The 22,720-nt window shown below is 37.8% G+C and overlaps 1 long non-coding RNA gene across 1 annotated transcript in view; it reads right to left on the reverse strand.

Annotated features, from left to right (window-relative positions):
• LOC125963076 (uncharacterized) overlaps positions 1-22,720 on the reverse strand; it is a 172,823-nt gene that overhangs the window by 124,646 nt on the left and 25,457 nt on the right. Inside the window, exon 3 of the long non-coding RNA XR_007474848.1 lies at positions 6,973-7,050. This is a non-coding gene — a long non-coding RNA (uncharacterized LOC125963076). The remainder of the gene's footprint in view (positions 1-6,972; positions 7,051-22,720) is intronic.

Below are 22,720 nucleotides of genomic sequence, written 5' to 3' on the forward strand. Positions count from 1 at the left end.
CAGTAATCAAGACAGTATGGTACTGGCACAAAAACAGAAATATAGATCAATGGAACAGGATAGAAAGCCCAGCGATAAACCCACGCACATACGGTCACCTTATCTTTGATAATGGAGGCAAGAATATACAATAGAGAAAAGACAGCCTCTTCAATAAGTGGTGCTGGGAAAACTGGACAGCTACATGTCAAAGAATGAAATTAGAACACTCCCTAACACCATACACAAAAATAAACTCAAAATGGATTAAAGACCTAAATGTAAGGCCAGACACTATCAAACTCTTAGAGGAAAACATAGGCAGAACACTCTATGACATAAATCACAGCAAGATCCTTTTTGACCCACCGCCTAGAGGAATGAAAATAAAAACAAAAAAAAAAAACAAATGGGACCTAAAGGAACTTAAAAGCTTTTGCACAGCAAAGGAAACCATAAACAAGACGAAAAGACAACCCTCAGAATGGGAGAAAATATTTGCAAATGAAGCAACTGACAAAGGATTAGTCTCCAAAATTTAGAAGCAGCTCCATGCAGCTCAATATCAAAAAATCAAACAACCCAATCCAAAAATGGGCTGAAGACCTAAAGAGACATTTCTCCAAAGAAGATAGATGGCCAACAAACACATGAAAGAATGCTCAACATCATTAATCATTAGAGAAATGCAAATCAAAACTACAATGAGGTATCATCTCACACTGGTCAGATTGGTCATCATCAAAAAATCTACAAACAATAAATGCTGGAGAGGGTGTGGAGAAAAGGGAACCGTCTTGCACTGTTGGTGGGAATGTAAATGGATACAGCCACTATGGAGAACAGTATGGAGGTTCCTTAAAAAATTAAAAATAGAACTACCATATGATCCAGCAATATCACTACTGGGCATATACCCTGAGAAAACCATAATTCAAAAAGAGTCATGTACCAAAATGTTCATTGCAGCTCTATGTACAATAGCCAGGACATGGAAGCAACCTAAGTGTCCATCAACAGATGAATGGATAAAGAAGATGTGGCACATATATACAATGGAGTATTACTCAGCCATAAAAAGAAACGAAATTGAGTTATTTGTCGTGAGGTGGATGGACCTAGAATCTGTCATACAGAGTGAAGTAAGTCAGAAAGAGAAAAACAAATAACATATGATAACACATATATATAGAATTTTTTAAAAATGGTCACGATGAACCTAGGGGCAAGACGAGAATAAAGACGCAGACCTACTAGAGAATAGACTTGAGGATACAAGGAGGGGGAAGGGTAAGCTGGGACAAAGTGAGAGAGTGGCATGGACATATATACACTACCAAACGTAAAATAGATAGCTACTGGGAAGCAGCCGCATAGCACAGGGAGATCAGCTCGGTGCTTTGTGACCACCTAGAAGGGTGGGATAGGGATGGTGGGAGGGAGGGAGATGCAAGAGGGAAGAGATATGGAGACATATGTATATGTATAACTGATTCACTTTGTTATAAAGCAGAAACTAACACACCATTGTAAAGCAATTATACTCCAGTAAAGATGTTAAAAAAAGAAAAACGAAAAAAAATAAAATACAGGGAGAAAATACAAGAAATGAGAAAAGAGTGTAAGGTATGAGACATGGCAAAAGGTCTATCATATGTGTAATTTATATTTTTGGCAAGACTAGAAGGAATATGGAGTAGAAGTAATATTATAATATTTGAAGAGATGCAATTCTTTAAGTTTCACAAACTCCATTAACAAGAAGCTCCATGAATCTGAAATGTGTAATTACATATAGGCATAAAATCGTTTAAATTATGACAGCAAAAGAAAAATAAAACATTTAGAAGCAGGGAACATGGCATATACCTCCAAAGGAACAGCAATGTGACTACATGACTAAGAGTCACGTTCTCACCAGATGCAATGGAATACAGAAAATTGTGGAATAATATGTTTTAAATGCTGAAATAAAAGAACTACCAACTTAGAACTGAGGGGAAATATCCTTCAAAAATAAAGAGGAAATACATCATTTTCAAGCAAAGAGAACCTGTTTAGATCCACTGAAGAAATATTACAGGAAGAAGGAAGAAGGAAGAAGAAAGAAGAAAAATTATCTGAGTTGCAATCATGGTAATGTAAGTAGGCATAAAGAGCCACTAAATAGGATAAATATGTATATAAACTGACTGTTCAAAACAACAAAACTATTAGTTTATGGGTTTAAAATATATAGAGAATTAAAATACATAACAACAATAGGCCAAAAGCAGAGTAGGGGTAAATGGAGTTAAAATGTTGTAAGATCCTTGCATTGCTCAGAGAGTGGTAAAATATCTAACTTAGATTAGAATCAAGTAAGGCAAGGATGTATTTGTAATGTGTAGGTTAAAAATTAAAAGAATAATAAAATAATGAAAAATTAACAGTGAAAATGGAATATTAAAAAAGAATACTGATTAATCCCCCCCCAAAAAGGAAAAAATATCAAGATGAAGGAGAAATGAGAGGAGAAAGAAAATAAGAAATAGTATATTTATATATAAATATATCACTATTAAATTAAATAACATTAGACCAAATATTTGAGGTTGAAGACTAAGACCTTCAGACTAAATTTTAAAAACACACATATACACATACAAACTCTTTGCTGTTTAAAAAAGGCATGCCTATTTGCAGCAATATGGATGGACCTAGAGATTGTCATACTGAGTGAAGTAAGTCAGACAGAGAAAGACAAATATCATATATCGCTTATACATGGAATCTAAAAAAATGGTACAAATGAACCTATTTACAAAACAGAAACTGAGTCACAGATGTAGAAAAGAATGGTTACCAAGGGGGAACGGTGCGGGGCGTGGGGCAGATAAATTGGGAGATTGGGATTGACATACACCACTATATATAAAAGATAACTAATGAGAACCTACTGTATAGCACAGGGAACTCCATTCAGTACTCTGCAGTGACCTATATGGGAAGGGCGTCTAGAAGAAAGTAGATATATGTATACATATGGCTGATCCACTTTGCTGTACAGCAGATACTAACACAACATTGTAAATCAACTATACTCCAATAAAAAATTTAAAAAAATAAAAGAGGCATGCCTAAAATATAAGTGTATCAAAAGTTTTAAAGAAAAAGAATGACAAAAATTTTACTGAAGTATTCCTAGAGAAAAAGAGGAATAATTCAAATTCAGAAAAGTCAATTCAATAGGATATAAAAATCGAAATTTGAATGTCTAATAGCATAGCCCCCAAATATATAAAGCAAACACTGACAGACCAATAAGGAATAATAAATAATCCAAGAACAACTGTTGGAGATTTCAGCATACCTCTTTCAGTGGATAGAGCCAGCAAACTAAAATCAGTAAGGTTATAGGAGTTTTAAATAATATGATTTAAAAGTTTAACTTAAGTGACATATATAGATATAGAGAATCTACAAAAAAATCCACAACTGACATCACACTTAATGGTGAATGGTTGATGGCTTTCCCCTTAAGATCACAAACAAGACAAGGACATTCCTTTTCAACATTTCTATTCAAAATTGTACTGGAGATTCAAGCCAGCAATTACCCAGGAAGATAAATAAATAAATAAAAAGCATCCAGATTGGGAAGGAAGAAGTTAAACAATCTCTATTTACAGATGACGTGATCTTGTATATAGAGAACCCCAAGTAATCCACATAAAACCTATTAGAACTAATAAACAAGTTCAGCAAGGTTACAGGATACAATATCCAATATAAAAATCACTTGTGTTTGTATACACTAGCAAGGAACAATCCAGAAAAGAAATAAAGAAAACAATTCCATTTACAGTATCATTAAAATGAATAAAATATTTAAGAAGAAATTTAACAAAAAAAGAACAAGTCTTATACACTGAAAACTATATAACATCATTTCAAGAAATTTAAAAGACCTACAAAAATTAGAAAATACCCCATGTTCATGGATTATTAGATTTAATATTATTAAGATGACAATACTTCCAAAATTGACCTGCTTATTCAATACACCATCAAAATCCCAACTGCCTTTTTTTTTGGCAGTAATAGACAAATTGATCCTAAAAGGTATGTGAAAATGCAAGGACCCCAAAAAGCCAAAACAATCTTGAAAAGAAGAACGAAGTTGGAGGACTCAGCCTTTGTGATTTTTAAACTTATTACAAAGCTACAGTATCAAGACAGCATGGTACTGGGACTTCCCTGGTGGTCCAGTGGCTAAGACTCCACACTCCCAATGCAGGGGGCCCAGGTTTGATCCCTGGTCAGGGAACTAGATCCCACATGCCGCAACTAAGAGTTCACATGCCACAACTAAAGACCCTGCATGCCGCAACTAAAAGATCCCGCATGCAGCAACGAAGATCCCACGCAGCGCAACTAAGACCAGGCACAGCCAAATAAATAAATACTAAAAAAAAACAAAGAGAGCAGGGTACTGTCAAAAGGATAGACTTATAGATCAATGGAATCAAATTAAGAGTCCAGAAATATTATGGCCAATTAACCTTTGACACTGGTGTCAAGACAATTCAATGGGGACAAAATATTTTTTTCTATAAATGCTGCTGGTACAAATGGATATCTACAAGCAAAAGAATGAAGTTCTAGCCCTACCTTACACCATATAGGAAAATAAACTCAAAATATATAAAGGTTTAATTTTAAGAACTCAAACTAGAAAACTCTTAGAAGAAAATATAGGTGTAGTCTATTTGGATTAGGCAATGGTTTCTTTTTTTTTTTTTTTTTTTTTAAATTTTGAGGTATTTTTAATCCAGAAATTAAATATTGTAACAGTAATTAAATCATAATTAAAAATTGTCACACATACTACACACACAAAATACACACACACAAATATATTTCCATAACCTCTACACTAAGATGACTTCCATAGTAAATTCTACTAATATTTTAGAAAGAAAAAATGCAAACATTTCCAGAAACCACAATAAAGTGATCAATTTCCACATTATTCCACAATGTTAACTTAACTTTGTTGTAAAAACCTTATAAAGACATGATATGAAATTAAAAAAAAAAAATAGAAAACTTCACTTTTGATCCAGGTTGCAAAAATCCCAATCAATATATTAATTAGATACTAACAATAGACAGATGTTAGATAGATAGATAATATGTCATGAGCCAACAATTTTTTTCTCCAGGAATATAGCATTATTTTGATATTTGAAAATATATTAGAGTAATTTGACATATTATCAGAATAAAGGAGAAAAAATTAATACAATAGATTCAGGGAAAAAATGCAATAAAATTCAGCATCCAGTTGTGATAAACTGTCTTAGCAAACCAATTTTTCTACACATCAGTTGAGAGTGTAATCAGCTATAGCCACTGGGGAAACTATCTTGACATTGTCTGGCAAATTTGTACATATCCCTACCCATTGTCCCCAAAATTTTACTCCTGGTTTATACTTTGTATACTTGCACAAAGACAATAAAATACATGTACGAAATTTTCTCTGCTGTACCATTTGAAAGGACCCCAAACTGGAAGCAATCCAAATACTCATCAACATTTGAATGAATAAGTAAGTTGTGCTTTGTTCATACAATGAGATGCTACATAGCAGTAAAGTAAACATATGTCAGTAAGAACGTGGATTAATATCACATGCAAAATGTTGAATGAATAAAAGCCAGACACAAAATAATATGCCTCATATGGTACTATTTTTAAGCTTCCCAAAGTGATAAACTAATCTATACTTTTAAAATTCAAGGTACTGTTTTCATCTGAGAAGGAGGTAGAAATAATTTACAACTGACATATAGGAAACTTTGCATATGCTGGTAATGAACCATTTCTTGACCTCTGTTTATGGTTCTCACATGTAGTCACTCTAACAAGCTGTATAGGCAATGGTTTCTTATATGACACCACAAGCACAACCAACAACAATAATAAAAAATAGATAAATTGGACTTCGTTAGAATCATTTTTGTGCTTTAAATAATTCTATTAAGAAAGTGAAAAGGCAGCTAAGAGAATAGGAGAAAATTTTTTTCAATCACATATCTGGTAACTGCTTGTATCCAGAATATACAAAGAACTCTTACAACTAAAAAAATAAAAGGACAAATAATCCAATTTAAAAATTGGCAAAAGATGTGAATCTTGAATATCCTGGAAATATCTTTGGATATTTCTCCAAAGGGGATATACAGATGACCAATAAGTACATGAAAAGATGCTCAACATCATTAATCATTACAGAAATGCAAATCAAAACAACAATAAAATACCACTTTGTACATACTAGGATGCTCTAATCAAAATAACAGTAACATATATTGACAAGGATAACGAGAAACTGAAACCCTCATACATTGCTGCTGAGAATGTAAAATGGTGCAGCTGCTTTGAAACTGACAACATATGTCCATACAAAAAACATGGACATGAATATTTATAGAAACATTATTCATAATAGCCAAAAAGTGTCCATCAATTTATAAATGGATAAACAAAACGTGGTATATCCATACAATAATAGTATCCAGCTGTAAAAAGGAATGAAATACTGATACATGGTAAAACATAGATGACCTCTGAAAACATTATTCTAAGTGAAAGAAGTCAGACAAAATCTGTATGTTGTATAATCCCATATTTATGAAATGTACAGAATAGGTAAATCCACAGAGACAGAAAGTAGACTAGAGTTTTCCAGAGGCTGAAGGGAAAGAGGAATGAGGACTGACTGCTAATGAGATCAGGGTTTCTTTTTGTCGTGCTGAAAATATTTTAGAATTAGATAGTGGTGATGGTTGTACAATTTTAGGAGTATACAAGAAACTACTGAATTCTATCATTTAAAAAGGGAGATTTATGGTATGCGAATTATATCTCAATTTAAAAAAAAAAAGCATAGCCCTATTCTTGTAAAGAAAGTGAACTTGTAATTTAAAACTTCCAGGGACTTACCTGGCAGTCCAGCGGTTGAGACTCCGCACTTCCAATGCAGGGGCCATGGGTTCCATCCCTGGTCAGGGAACTAAGATCCTGCATGCCGCGTGGCACGGCCAAAAAATTAAAAAATTAAAATTAAAATTAAAAAAATAATAAAACTTCCAATAACCCAGATGGCTTGTCCAGTAAATTATCTTTAATATTTAAGGGAAAAATAATATTAACTTCAAGAGAAGAGAAAAATCCTCTTCCAGAAACTAGAAAAAAGGAGACACCTCCAAGTGGTTTTGAGAAGTCAGGACAATCTTTATACCAAAACCTGTAGGTATATTATTCAAAAGTTTAGTTATAGGTAAAACTCTGATATGAAAATTTAAAAAAAACTTTAAAACATTTTCAAGTAATATCCATCAACATATAAAGAAGATAAAATGTCACAAATAAGTTAGTTTCTTTCAGGAATGCACAGGTGTTTTAACATTCAAAAATAAATCATAGCAATTCAACACATTGATAGGAAATAAAGGGAAGACAACTATTGATATATAACTATCTCAATGGATGCAAAAATATTATTTGATAAAATTTAATATCCAAAGAAGCAGATAGGAACTTTAAAAATCTGTTATAGGGTTATCACACAAAGACAAACCAAAAAAAACCAAAAAAACACCACTGTTCAGCAAACATCATAATTAATGGTGAATGATTGAATGCTTTCCTGCTGAGATTGGGAATGAGGTGAGGCTACCCACTAAGATCAATTCTCACATGTACTGGAGACTTGGAGATTGTCATTAGTGAAACAAGGCAAATTTTAAAAAAGAAAGAAAAGTAGCAGGGTTATAAAGGGAGAAATAAAATTGTCATTATTCATAGAAAACATGATTGTGCCATTGTAGTACACTAGGGAAAGAATGGTTTGAATCAATTGTGCACTCGTATGGTAAACAACTCTGGTCCCCTACATCACAGTATAGATAAAATTTAATTCCATGTAGATCTCACATTGAAATGTGAAAAGTTAAAAGAAAATAGAAGAAAACAAATGAGTATCTTCAATACCTTTGATGTAGGAAAGTATTTTTTTAACAAGATACCAAAAAGCACCGGCCATAAAAGATTAATAAATTAGATTTTATTAAAATTAAGAACTTCTTTTCAACAAAAGACACCACTAAAAGACGGAAAATCAAGCCACAGGAGATTTATCTAAAGAACTCTTACTGAGAATATATAAAGAACTTCACCAATTGATAAGAAAATGCAGATTGCCCAATTAAAAATAAACCAGCAAAAGTCTACAAAGGCATTTCACAAAAAATAATATTCAAATGGCCAATGCCCAACCTCATGGTACACGACAGAAATACAAACTAAAACCACAATTCGGTACTGCTACATAATCACTAGAATAGCTAGACTAATAGACTAACAACACCAAGTTTTGACAAGGTTATGGAGAAACTGAAACTCATATAGCTCTACTGGAGTATAAATTGGTAAAAACCTCTTTGGAAAGCTGTTTGGCAGTATCTAGTAAAACTTAACACTTGCACACCCAGTAATCGAACTCCATTACCCAGTGGAAATGTGTACATATGTATATCAAAAGTCATGTACAAAAGCCTTCAGAGCAGCATTATTTGTAATAGCTAAAAACTGAAAAAGACCCAATTATTCCATAAAATGTAGACTGGGTAAATAAATTGTGATATAGGAATAAAACAGAATGAACCACTACTGCACAGAGCAACATGGATGAATCTTACAATACTGAGCAAAAGATGCCAACACAAAAGAATATATATCATATTGCTCCAGGCGTGTGATACAGCCAGTTTATATTGGCTTGTGAGAGCTGATTGTGTGCAGTTCTTTTCAACTCCATGTTCAGTGATTATCTTCTTGGTAGCTTAAAATCAGCCGTGCTGGGAGTATTTATACCACAGAAATTGTCAAATGTTACAAAGTAGGTCTTCTCCTTCCCTCACCCAACAGCTGGTTGTTAAATATTTTATCACCATGCTAATGTATTACACAAAAGCAGCTATAACTGTTCTACAGTGAGATAATTCAGAACAGTTGTTACTTTGGAGGGAGTAGTAACTGAGAGAGCATTATAAAGGTTTCTGGGGTGCTGGTAAAATTTTATTTTATATGTTGATCTAATTGTTGATTACGCAGGTGTATTCAATTCATGAGTCTATCAAGCACTTTAAATTGGTGCGCTTCACCATATGTATACTATTAAAATATTTTTAAAGTAAACATATTAAAATGTCCTAGTGCAAATATTCTCATATTTCATATTCTTTTAATGCCTTTATCTTTGAGTACTTCTAAGATCAAAACCTTGAGAACTTTTTACTTCCCATCCTCCCTTTCCTCCTTACCCGCAATCCTAACAATCATCTGCTAAACGCTGTCACTCCCATCTCTGAATTTCCTTTTCATACCTTTCTCATCATTCCCTTTTCCACTCCTAAAACACTGGTACATGCCTGCATGACTTCGTGCATAAGTTATGACAATCATTTAAAAACCATCTCCTTGCCTATAGTCTTCCCTCTTGGCCTTTATCCTACTCACTGTTGTCAGATCAATCTATCTCTCCCCTGCCCAAAATTTATGTCAATATAAAAAGGTGAATAGGCAAATATCAGATATTTGATATTACCCAAATATCAAAATTGCATGGTATTCAAGGGATCTCTCAATATTCCTTGTTACCCAACCAATATTCCAAATTAAAATTATTGCTATTCCCTGGATATATCCTTTGTTTTTTCATGTCTTGAAAACTGTTTTTCTCCCATGTAGCACACCTTTCTCCCATCTCTGTCTATAAAAACATTGGCTAATCTTCAAAACAAAACTGATTTCTCTATCCCATCCAGAACTTGGTCAGAGCACCTAGTAAGTGCTCAATAAATACTGAGTTGAATATCTCACTAATAATCCACGAATCCACAGGACCCTCCCCTCCCCTCCTGGAAAGAAAAATCATCTACAGCATATGTAGATCTGGAAAGCTCCCTTGAGTTTTAAGGCTCAAGTTATATTTGACAGCTTTGGTAAGGCGGGTGATGGAGGATAAGCCTGTGTCATTAGAGAGAGCGAAGTACTCATTATATTTCATAGTATATGGAGCAACTCAGAATCATAGCCAGATGGCGTAATGTTTTTCCATCTGGATGAGGACTAGTAATAAGAAGCTAGCAAACTTATGAAGTTAGAAAAGATCCAGGAGGGACTTAAGTGATATGCATACTATTCATTCCCAAATATGTGAATCCCAAAGAACCATAGCTCTTAAAAACTGAGAAAGCCATTTTCAGAGAATATTTACCAGAGAATACCTGCAAAGTAAGTATCAGGCACAACATATTTAACAAAGTTCTGACCCACTCACATAACTCAATGGCATGAGACAACAGTACTTAACTTGGAATAATGTTCAAAGACACTTTAGATTTTGTTTAGCACAAATCATCGTTCATCTCCAAGGAGGGAAGCACAGATGTCCAGTCATTAGCATAATAGAAGAATTGCTTCAAGATTCATATAACATTGGTGATTCTTTGAATTCTATTCAGTCTAACATATTTCAAGTTGGAGTAGGGCCAGAGGATTCTTTGCTAGCATTACATTTTTATTAACTTATGCTTTACTTTTTAAAATAAAAAAAGTCAAACTTACAAAAGAGTCAAAAGATTAATACAATGAATGCCTACATATATTTCACCTAGATTAATGGATTTTACCACCTTCTGTCATTAACACTCAACTTAGTAGGTGGAAAACCACAACAAAACATACATTTAAAAATAATTATAGAGCTTCCCTGGTGGCGCAATGGTTAAGGATCCGCCTGCCAATCAGGGGGCACGGGTTCGAGTCCTGGTCCGGGAAGATCCCACATGCCTCAGAGCAACTAAGCCCATGTGCCACAACTACTGAGCCTGCGCTCTAAAGCCCGCGAGCCACAACTACTGAGCCCGCATGCCTAGAGCCCATGCTCCGCAACAAGAGAAGCCACTGCAATGAGAAGCCCACACACTGCAACGAAGAGTAGCCCCTACTCGCCGCAACTAGAGAAAGCCCGCGTGCAGCAACAAGGACCCAACTCAGTCAAAAATAAATAAATAAATAAATAAATTTCTTTTAAAAATAATTATAATTATGTGGTCAATGACACGACAATGTCAACAACTCTGGAATTTTCTGAAGACACACAATCATCAGTGATCCATGGCAGGGAATGGCTTTGAGCTTACACATTTTTGAAACTATTCTGTAAACAGTTTTAAAAATACAACTTAGGACATATGCTGATTTCTTCAGTATAGATTCATACACAATTAATGATGCAGCACAGTGGGAAACAAACAAAATGAACAACAACAACACAAAAACTGCACCACAATTATTTATTTATACCCCAGACTCTCCCACAAAAGATTTAAGGTTGCTTTCAGAAAGACATGCTGTACAACAGGATACAAATGAACACTTGAGGTTGGTTGGTATGATGGGAAAAAAATCAGACAGAGGTACTATTGGAATTGCAGAGCATAGCATCCTATATAGTTACAATAATTTATCTGTTTGCTTTTAGTGGCCAAACAAAAAGTAAACATGATAATGAAACATGACTCACAGAGTCCATAAGATAGAAAAAGCTGTTTTTCCTAGGCAACTTGTTTGTGATATATAAATCCTAGAGCGGTTTCTCCTGTAGGTCCTGACAGAAGAGGATACTGTGGGAAACAGTGGATGAAGTTCCGGATCATGCTTTTATGGTAAGATATGACAGTGAGTTTCATTTTGTTTCTGCCAATTCCCTCAGGCTCTGTCGACGACTTAGTGCTCAAGTATCATTCAGAAAAGCAATTCCTTTACTGAATGGTTATTGGGCACTAAATAAAGCAAACCAAATCTCTAGCTCTGATAGTCTTACAGCCTGACTCTAAGGTAACACTTAGAACATTAGACCAGGGCACATGAATGGACTGGGTTGGGGAAAGAAGGTAGCAGGAGATGGAAAGTTCATGAATGAGCTGCAAAGATTTTCTTGGCAAAAACACTGATTTTGATGTCAAATTATATGTTGAAACATTCTAACTCTCCAAAGAGGTAGAATGCAAGAAATGCTACCTCACCCAGTCAGGTAACATATAATCTCCACTCTCTTCATAATAAAATGTCAAGTAGAATACTTGATAGGAATTCAGGAAAACATAACTTGCAATTACAATTATTGCATCGATATTTGTGTACAATGGACCAAGCTAAGGTTGGCAATTTTCTAAAGGAAAATCTCTTGTTCTGACCTTCATTATTGAATCTGATGGGACAAAGAGACCTGGTACATAGGTTCTTGACAATGAATGCATAAAGCCACAGAATCTACTAAAGCACATTGTTTCTCTCCTTTCTAAAAATATTCCACATATCTGGGAGCTCCTTTAGAGCAGACAGTGTCTTTCTCTATTGTTACGGCTCAGCATGGTTCTTAGCTTTTTGAAGCCACACTCACATGACCTTGGGCAAATTGTTTCTCAACCTATGTGCCTCAGCAACACCCACCACATGTGGGCATGCTGTTCAGACTCATTTGCCAGCTAACCCATAAGGCTGTCGGTTTTGAGTGTGCTCTTCTGCAGCAAGAAAAGGCTCTGCAGCAGGTCCAGGTTGTTGCAGTAGCTCCTGTTACTGGGGCCTTATGAACAGCATACTCAAGGTTATTTGAAAATGTCTGTAGCAAACAGGGATCATATATGGAGCCTCCGAAAATCTCCCTTAGTATTACTATGAGAGTTAAAGGAATTAATACCTTTAAAGTGCTTAGAACAGGGACTGGAACTAAGCACCCAATCAATAAATATTAGCTTTTCTTTATTATTATTGAAGATACTCTTTAAAATCTGGTTGAGTGAATGGATGCATCAATGAATAAGAGCAAGAGAAAAACTGAAAGGCAAGAGAAAATGGTCTCTCAGGTGAGGTCTGGTAAATACCAACTAAATTCACAGGGCTACATAAATTTGAAAACACTGGTCCTTAATTATATAGTCTGGTTACATATTAGTGATTCCTAATTAGCAATACTATATGATGCATTCATTATAAGTGATGTTATACATTTGTACATAGTAATGATTAGATAGGTCACTATTGTTTTTGAAATCTCAGCAAAAAAAAAAAGAAGAAAAACCATATTCAGCAATGCTTGCTTATTACTCAAAGATTCTGCTTACTCCGTGGAAAGAACTATGTCTACCCCACCCGAGAATTGCTAGATAGCAGAAGCTTGACAGCAGACAACAGCAGAAGCTTGTTAGAGTGCAAAGACAAGGAATCTCTTTTGGAGCAGTGGTCTTCAAAGTGGGATGCTCACACTCAAGAGGGATGCAGGATGATCCTATATGGGATCCTGAATTGGATCCTGGAACAGGAATAGGATTTTAGTGGAAAAGGGGAAGGAAGAAACATTAGAATTTCTAGTTATCGTTATGTATGAATAAAAAAGGACGAAGGAAAGCTCTACCACTATTTACTATGAGGCAGCCTTATTGGTCCGTAAGTCTAGAGTCGTGGACAACTCATGAATTCAGTGCCTCCTGCAAGAGGCTGCAAAATGCGACCCACATAGTTAAGATGAATAGTCATATCACTGGCCTTAACTAAACAAATTCTCATAAAGTGCTAGAAAGGAGAAGCTAGGAATTATTTCTGCCAGATAGATAGATGGATAGTTAGATAAATGAAGCATGACTGAACGTAACACTAATAATATAAGCTCAAGCAAACAAAAAATAAAAAAGCAAGGCTAAAACTTCTACTCCTAGTATGAACTCTTCATTAGACAGAAAATAGTATTTTTTAAAAATAATTATTTAATGATATCTGACCAGAAGTTGACAACAAACTTGCAGAATTAACAATAAGACTATCTGAAATATGGATTTACATCTGCTATTAACAACAGACCTCTCCCAAAGTGTCTATTTCATGTTAAAGACCTTGTAATGAATAATTTCAACTATGACAGTCATTAAAATCAAAGACATAAATGAACTAAATCTTAAGCTAGATTTTAATCACTGTATTATAATGTTAAACTGAAATTTCAAAAACTATCCAAATTTGCAGTGCATTTCTTCAATTCTAGGAGTGACTGGAAAGACTCACTATGCATATAAACATTCAATTTAGCAAATTTAGGAACAGACTAAATATATACCTATAAAAGAATGAATAGTAATTTAGAGTATTAACATATAATGTAGACTTCCGGGAAGATGGCGGAAGAGTAAGACGCAGAGATCACCTTCCTCCCCACAGATACACCAGAAATACATCTACGCGTGGAACAACTCCTACGGAGCACCTACTGAACGCTGGCAGAAGACCTCAGACCTCCCAAAAGGCAAGGAACCCCCCACGTACCTGGTTAGGGCAAAAGAAAAAACTAAACAGAGACAAAAGGATAGGGACGGGTCCTGCACCAGCGGGAGAGAGCTGTGAAGGAGGAAAAGTGTCCACACACTAGGAAGCCCCTTCGCGGGTGGAGACTTCGGGAGGCGGAGTGGGGGAGCTTGGGAGCCGCGGAGGAGAGCACAGCAACAGGGGTGCGGAGGGCAAAGCGGACAGATTCCAGCGCAGAGGATCGGGCCGACCGGAACTCACCAGCCGAGAGGCTTTTCTGCTCGCCCGCCGGGGCGGGCGGGACTGGGAGCTGAGGCTCCGGCTTTTGTCGGAGCGCTGGGAGAGGACTGAGGTTGGCGGCGTGAACACAGCCTGCAGGGCGATAGTGCACCGCGGCTAGCCGGGAGAGAGTCCGGGGAAAAGTCTGGACCTGCCGAAGAGGCAAGAGACTTTTACGTCCCTCTTTGTTTCCTGGTGCACGAGGAGAGGGGATTAAGAACGCTGCTTGAGAGAGCTCCAGGGACGGGCGCGAGCCGCGGCTAAAAGTGCGGAGCCCAGAGGCAGACATGAGACGCTAAGGCCGCTGCTGCCGCCACCAGGAGGCCTGTGTGCGAACACAGGTCACTAGCCACACGCCCTTCCGGGGAGCCTGTGCAGCCCGCCACTGCCAGGGTCCCGGGATCCAGGGACAACTCGCCCGGGAGATCGCACGGCGCGCCTCAGGCTGCAACGTCACGCCGGCCTCTGCCGCTGCAGGCCCGCCCCACACTCCGTGACCCTCCCTACCCCCCGGCCTGAGTGAGCCAGAGCCTCCGAATCAGCGGCTCCTTTAACCCCGTCCTGTCTGAGCAAAGAACAGACGCCCTCCGGCGACCTACACGCACAGGCGGGGCCAAATCCAAAGCTGAGCCCCTGGGAGCTGTGAGAACAAAGAAGACAAAGGGAAATCTCTCCCAGCAGCCTCAGAAGCAGCGGATTAAAGCTCCACAATCAACTTGATATACCCTGCATCTGTGGAATACCTGAATAGTCAACGAATCATCCCAAATTAAGGAGCCCTGTGGATGAAAGGCTCTTGGTGCTGCAGCCAGGAGTCAGTGCTGTGCCTCTGAGGTGGGAGAGCCAACTTCAGGACACTGGTCCACAAGAGGCCTCCCAGCTGCACATAATATCAAACAGCAAAAATCTCCGAGAGATCTCCATCTCAACGCCAGCACCCAGCTTCACTCAACGACCAGCAAGCTACAGTGCTGGACATCCTATGCCAAACAACTAGCAAGACAGGAACACAACCCGACCCATTAGCAGAGAGGCTGCCCAAAATCATAATAAGTCTACAGACACCCCAAAACACACCACCAGACGTGGACCTACCCACCAGAAAGACAAGATCCAGCCTCATCCACCAGAACACAGGCACTAGTACCCTCCACCAGGAAGCCGACACAACCCACTGAACCAACCTTAGCCACTGGGGACAGACACAAAAAACAACAGGAACTACGAACCTTCAGCCTGCAAAAAAGGAGACCACAAACACAGTAAGATAAGCAAAATGAAAAGACAGAAAAACACACAGCAGATGAAGGAGCAAGATAAAAACCCACCAGACCTAACAAATGAAGAGGAAGTAGGCAGTCTACCGGAAAAAGAATTCAGAATAATGATAGTAAGGTTGATCCGAAATCTTGGAGATAGAATGGACAATAGAATGGACAAAATGCAAGAATCAGTTAACAAGGACCTAGAAGAACTAAAGATGAAACAAGCAACAATGAACAACACAATAAATGAAATTAAAAGTACTCTAGATGGGATCAATAGCAGAATAACTGAGGCAGAAGAACGGATAAGTGACCTGGAAGATAAAATAGTGGAAATAACTACTGCAGAGCAGAATAAAGAAAAAAGAATGAAAAGAACTGAGGACAGTCTCAGAGACCTCTGGGACAACATTAAACGCACCAACATTCGAATTATAGGGGTTCCAGAAGAAGAAGAGAAAAAGAAAGGGACTGAGAAAATATTTGAAGAGATTATAGTTGAAAACTTCCCTAATATGGGAAAGGAAATAGTTAATCAAGTCCAGGAAGCACAGAGAGTCCCATACAGGATAAATCCAAGGAGAAATACGCCAAGACACATATTAATCAAACTGTCAAAAATTAAATACAAAGAAAACATATTAAAAGCAGCAAGGGAAAAACAACAAATAACACACAAGGGAATCCCCATAAGGTTAACAGCTGATCTTTCAGCAGAAACTCTGCAAGCCAGAAGGGAGTGGCAGGACATATTGAAAGTGTTGAAGGAGAAAAACCTGCAACCAAGATTACTCTACCCAGCAAGGATCTCATTCAGATTTGATGGAGAAATTAAAACCTTTACAGACAAGCAAAAGCTGAGAGAGTTCAGCACCACCAAACCAGCTCTACAACAACTGCTAAAGGAACTTCTCTAGGCAAGAAACACAAGAGAAGGAAAAGACCTACAATAACAAACCCCAAACAATTAAGAAAATGGGAAAGGGAACACACATATTGATAATTACCTTAAATGTAAATGGACTAAATGCTCCCACCAAAAGACACAGATTGGCTGAATGGATACAAAAACAAGACCCATATATTTGCTGTCTACAAGAGACCCACTTCAGACCTAGAGACACATACAGACTGAAAGTAAGGGGATGGAAAAAGGTATTTCATGCAAATGGAAACCAAAAGAAAGCTGGAGTAGCAATTCTCATATAAGTTTTATATATATATATATATATATATATATATATATATGTAGTTTGCTTGAGTGCAGTGTTTTTTGTTTTCTGTACTGAATTCATTAGCATGGGTCGGTATAAAATTTAGCATAGGTCAATATGTAATTTGTAAACTAATAAGGTCTTAAAAGTGAGGAATTAAGTCTTTTAAATTTAATTATTTATTGTAAAGAGCAGAATAGCATACATAAACAGGTGCCTAAGGAAAACTTGTATTCTAATATGGAACTCTCATGAACACCTTTTTTTTTTTTTTCTTCTAATGGTATGATAGTAGGCCATTTGATTATTTTTATGGCTTTAACTTTACAACAATGAAATATTCGTAAATTTTAAAAAGTATTTTTCTTTATTTGATGCGGGTGGGATACTGGAGAAATGAAAGGTCAAACATCTATTGAGGAATCCATACTTGTCTATATATTGTGTACTTTTATTTCAAGAACTGATTTAAAATTCCTAAAAGGATGCTATAATAAGTTATTATGCCATTTTACAGACTGAATTAAGTGAATTTCAGGGAGGTATGAAACTTGCCTAAGGCTATCCAGCTACCAAGCGGTAGAAGTGAGAATTAAATCCAGGTATACCTATTAAAAAAAAAAAAAAAAAAAAAAAGAAGGCGAGGGCAGCACCAGGGTATGGGGTTGTTAGTTTTATAGGGGTGAGTAATTTCATACGCTGATGAGTGGGAGGAGTATTCCAGCTATTTTGGGGAAGGGGTGGGGATTTCTAGGAATTGAGCCACCGCCCACTTTTTGACCTTTATGGTCATCCTTGGAACTGTCGTGGCACCTGTGGGTGTGTCGCTTAGCTTGCTGATGTGTTACAATGAGTGTATACTGAGGCTCAAGGTCTAGTGGAAGTAGACTCGTCCGCCATCTTGGACCTATTTTGTTCTAATCAGTTTATGTTGTGTCCTCGGGCTATGTAATTCTTTTAAAGGTTGTGCCCTGCCCCCTTTCCTCCTGTTTCATATTGAATATATAATATTTACCAGAGTATGTTTTAATAATTAATACATGATATATTGTATAATTAATTTATATATCATATATATAATGATATCTATAGGTATTTGTTCCAATAAGTCATTAAAAATAAATGAATAAAAAAAAAAAAAATATTTGGGAAAACGCCGGAAAGTTCCAAAAAGTAAGACATGAATTTGCCATGTACCCAGCAACTATTTACATAGCATAGCATTTACACTGTATTAGGTACTATAACTAATCTAAAGATGATTTAAAGTGTACAGGAGGATGTGTGTGAGTTATATGCAAATACCGTGCCATTTCATAAAAGGGACTTGAGTATCCTGGGATTTTGGTATCTGTGGAGATCCTGGAACCAATCCCCTGTGGATACCAAGGGACGACTGTATATGTTTTATACATAAAAGATGTATTTTTACAGTGGTATATATGTGTAATTTATGAATAGAATATATGTATATTAAAGAAAAAAATGTAAAATTATTTAGAGATATTAAAAAAAAACATATAATGTAATATTGGATAGACATTTAAAATCACAGTTCTATCATCTATGTATCTATGTTGAAATATGCTTACAACATTTGTAAATAAACAAAAATTTCAGTGCACATATGTTAAAATTATAATACACAAGTTATCAGAAAGCAAATAAAATTTGAAAACAGTATATTTATAAAATAAGAAGTTATATATGATTTCCTTTATTATTGTTACTATTGTCATTGTTATGGTGACTGACATATGGTGCATGGTTTAAAAGAGAAAAAAAATTAAAAGGAAATTGAACCATATAATGTACCAAATCTGGAAGTTTTATAAAATGTGCTGCAGCTGAAAATATAGTATATGCAACAATCATAGTGTTAAACAAATACATATGTTTACCCTTTGGTTACTAATTCCTCAAGGGTAGCTTCTTCCTTACAAAGAGTTTTTCAGAGATCCACCTTTTGTTCTGAAGTGGAGTGAATCATTTCCTTGGTTACACTCAATCCTTAATTTTCCCAAAGGGAAATTTCCTAAAACTATTCTTTCCTGATTTTCTTCCTCTCAGGTTGCTCCTGCACAGTCTCTGGTCTCCTTTGCAGCCATTCTTCCTTTGTCCATCCCTGAAAATCACTGCCCTCTGAGGTTCTGTCCTTGAACCACTTCGCTTTTCACTCTATACCCATTCTAGGCAAATTCATCAATTTCTGTGGATTCATTTACCACACGGTTACATACTGATGATTCTTAAAACTGTTACTCCAGACCTCTCCCCATGTATCATGTGATTGCCTCATAGGCTACTCAAGTGTAGTATGTCTAGACCTGCATTCATTTCTCACCACCCCTACCTCTTCCACCTTTCTCTCTCCATCCCCTATATTGCCTGTTTCTTTGAAAGGTGACATCACCCCCAGCCCCCACCATCCCAGCTCCCCCCTTTATTTAAGTCCCCAAATCTAATCAGTCACTAAGACCAGATGATTGTACCTCTATGACACATCCTGAATCCATTTTCCTATCTACATACTCACCATCATTACTGTATTATTATAGAAATATATTATACACAACCTCTGTTATAGTGAACTACCTCATGACTAGTGTCTCTACCTTTATATCTTTCCTGCTCCAAACTATTTACCAAGATCACCAGAGTGAGCTTTCTGAAATGAAAATTCTTTTTTTTTCTTTTTTGCGGTACGTGGGCCTCTCACTGTTGTGGCCTCTCCCGTTGCGGAGCACAGGCTCCGGACGCGCAGGCTCAGCGGCCATGGCTCACGGGCCCAGCCACTCCGCGGCATGTGGGATCTTCCCGGACCGGGGCACGAACCCGCGTCCCCTGCATCGGCAGGCAGACTCTCAACCACTGCGCCACCAGGGAAGCCCCCGAAAATTCTTTTTTTTTTTGGCTACCCCGTGCAGCATGGATCAAACCCATGTCCCCTACATTGGGAGCACAGGGTCTTAACTACTGGACCACCAGGGAAGTCCCTGAAAATTCTTATGTACCATACTCAACCATACAATGCATAAATGACTCACCATAACCTACAGGATAGAGTTTAAAGAGCCCAGCCTAAGTTTTATGATTTAACCCTTTTTCAATCTTCCATCTCCACTCACATGAGTCCTTGTTGTACTGCAGGCTCTAGCCATTATGTAATATGAAAAAGCCCCACACACTTCCCTCTGCCCAGGCACCCTTCCCCAAAACCCTTTACTTGGGAAATGCCTCATCATTCTACAGGGCTATCTCACTTCATCCTCACGGCCATTCCTCATTTCCCACAAGGAGTCATGGCTTCCAGAGCAGCTGCTACAGGGCTTGATGAAGCAACCTGGAGGTATGAGGCAGTTAACACCTCCCACCCTGAGCAAACTTTAACCAAATGTACACAGAAGATGGAAAGAGTCAGGCAAATAAATTTCCTCTCCCTTTCTCCCTCTGATAAAATATTCTAAAACACGGCTCACCACACGGCCTGTTCAGAGATACCCCACATACCTGACTCGGTGGACCTACTGAGCAATAAGCTGTGTCTCTTCAGGGCTTGTGATGAAACAGTGGCCAATACAGTAATAAATTGCTTTGCTTTGTTTACGAGCCTTTCCTGCCTATGTCCCTTTTCCCTCATTCTCACTGTCCTGAGAAGGCCTTTCCCATAGAAAGCAGTAACCCTCAATCCTTGCCCAAGGCTCCGTTTCCTAGGGAAACCCAGATAATAAAAATACCATTTACCTTACAGAGTTACCAAGAAGGTTAAACTAGACAATGCACCTAGCATAGGCCCAGCATGAAGAAGCACTCAATAACACCCAGCTTCATCCTCATTGACTGCTTTCACTTGGCAGGATAGGAGCTGGAATAGGAGAACGGGAGTTTCAGAGTCCACAGAGAATGCACAAGGAGTGATTCCACATGCCCTCTGCCCTGTCTGTTCTGAAACACTGTGGATGGCATCATTGCATGGCACACTAAAGGCCAACACTGAGTGAAAATGAGACTTCTCTATGCGGGGGCCCCCAGACAGGGCACACACAGTCACCTGCAGTATTAGAGGGCTGGGGAGTTTTCTTTCTGAGCCAGGAAGTTGGCTTCTCTATTGATTGCCTTGTGCAGTTGGAGTAGAATCTTTCTATATGTGGAAATGCTCCATGAATCCCCACTCTGAGTCTGTAAACCATACACAGCTTGTGAGACACCACAATATACTTTAGGAGAAATGATCCAAAATTAACATTTCTGCTAGTTCAAGCACTAGGAAACCAGAGATTACTGTGCTTTTTAGAACAGAAGTTTTGTACACTCAGGACATATGCTATTCGCATCTGTTCCTAGTTGGCATTTGTGGTTCAGGTGCATGAAGATGAAGAGTTGAGGAAAGAGTAGAACAGTCTGCCAGTCCCTGGATACTATAGATTTGCCTCTTCTGGGGTGAGGCTGCTATCTAGTCTTGGGACTACAGAGCACTCAATGAGAGGTGACTGCAGAAATGGTAGGTGAAAGGGATCATTATCTGTGCATTTGTGGAGTATTTATTGTAGCAAGATAAGTTGGGGCCACTTTTTCATTAGTCTTCCTCCCCCCCACCCCCTTATCTAGGCAGAAGACAACTATTAGAAGAAAGAATCAAATTGTCCCCACTGCCAAGGCTACTTGAAGGATAGGAGGGATTAGCTCAATGTTTCTCAAAATGAAATCCATGGACCACCCCCCCACACATTAGAATGCCTGGGTTGCCCACACAATTCCTTTCAAACAAGCACCCTGGGTGATTCTAATGAGCATGAAATACAAAAACCTCTGATTTAGTTGAACCGAAGTATTACCCAGACCAACTTTTTACATGCGGTTCCCAGGAGGAAAACAACACTGAATGAGAAAGCTTCGTGATAGATAAGGCTCCCTCTTTTCTCCTGGGGAAGTGAAATGGAGCAGGGGTCCCGGCCATGCCTCCCTCCAGGACAAATTGGGAAATTGGCCTTTTCCAAAATGCAGACAGGCTGGACTCCAGGCTGCAGGCAGCCAGAGGTTCCGAGTTCTAAGGGACTGTCTGTGAGCAAGTTCCCACTTCACTCGCAGGAAAGCCACATGGTTTGAAGGGCTCCATTCCTGCATTTTCTCTTATGGCAGAGTCACAGATTTCTCTTTGAAAGCCATGGAGTTAACAAAGACACCCTTGACTTGAAGCATTCCCATTCTGTCTTGGCTCTCCATTATGGGGTCAACAGCTTGTCCTGAAGAAATAGCCCTTAGAGACCCTCACAAACTCAGAGCCCTGGGATTGGGAAGGGTTTTGAACTATAGCTTCCTCCACCTGGATTTCACACTCCTTAACACTCTGGTCAAAACCTGACTCTTCCTTCAACACTGTAGCATGTATCCTGTATAGCAGTACTATCTGCTGTGCGAAAATCTCTACCCTTCTTTGTTTGTGAATTGGCTTATACATGATTGATTAATAGGGGACTGAAACCAGCATAACATGGAAATCAGAAGCAGATTTACGGTGAAGCTAATGAAGCTAAGCCTTAAGGACCCTCAATTACATGGGTCCCTTCCAAG

Source organism: Orcinus orca, chromosome X, assembly GCF_937001465.1.
Source record: "Orcinus orca chromosome X, mOrcOrc1.1, whole genome shotgun sequence".
NCBI lineage: Eukaryota > Metazoa > Chordata > Mammalia > Artiodactyla > Delphinidae > Orcinus > Orcinus orca.